Source organism: Rhincodon typus, chromosome 15 (genome assembly GCF_021869965.1).
Source record: "Rhincodon typus isolate 14 chromosome 15, sRhiTyp1.1, whole genome shotgun sequence".
Lineage (NCBI taxonomy): Eukaryota > Metazoa > Chordata > Chondrichthyes > Orectolobiformes > Rhincodontidae > Rhincodon > Rhincodon typus.
In genome coordinates, this window is record NC_063346.1 from 48317552 (window position 1) to 48317897 (window position 346).

General features: G+C 56.4%; 2 protein-coding genes across 2 annotated transcripts in view; both read left to right on the forward strand.

The window, feature by feature from the left end:
- LOC109914298 (plasmolipin) overlaps positions 1–346 on the forward strand; it is an 83054-nt gene that overhangs the window by 29879 nt on the left and 52829 nt on the right. The window lies entirely within an intron of this gene.
- Positions 1–346, forward strand: part of tgm2l (transglutaminase 2, like) — a 23677-nt gene that overhangs the window by 21652 nt on the left and 1679 nt on the right. The gene's annotated exons all lie outside the window — the stretch shown is intronic.

Consider the following 346-nt stretch of genomic DNA (forward strand, 5'->3'; position numbering starts at 1 on the left):
GACGGTGCGGGTTAGAGTACCCGTGTCTCTGTGACGGTGCGGGTTAGTGTACCCGTGTCTCTGTGACGGTGCGGGTTAGTGTAGCTGTGTCTCTGTGACGGTGCGGGTTAGAGTAGCTGTGTCTCTGTGACGGTGCGGTTTAGAGTACCTGTGTCTCTGTGACGGTGCGGGTTAGTGTACCTGTGTCTCTGTGACGGTGCGGGTTAGTGTACCTGTGTCTCTGTGACGGTGCGGGTTAGTGTACCTGTGTCTCTGTGACGGTGCGGGTTAGAGTAGCTGTGTCTCTGTGACGGTGCGGTTTAGAGTACCTGTGTCTCTGTGACGGTGCGGGTTAGTGTACCTGTGT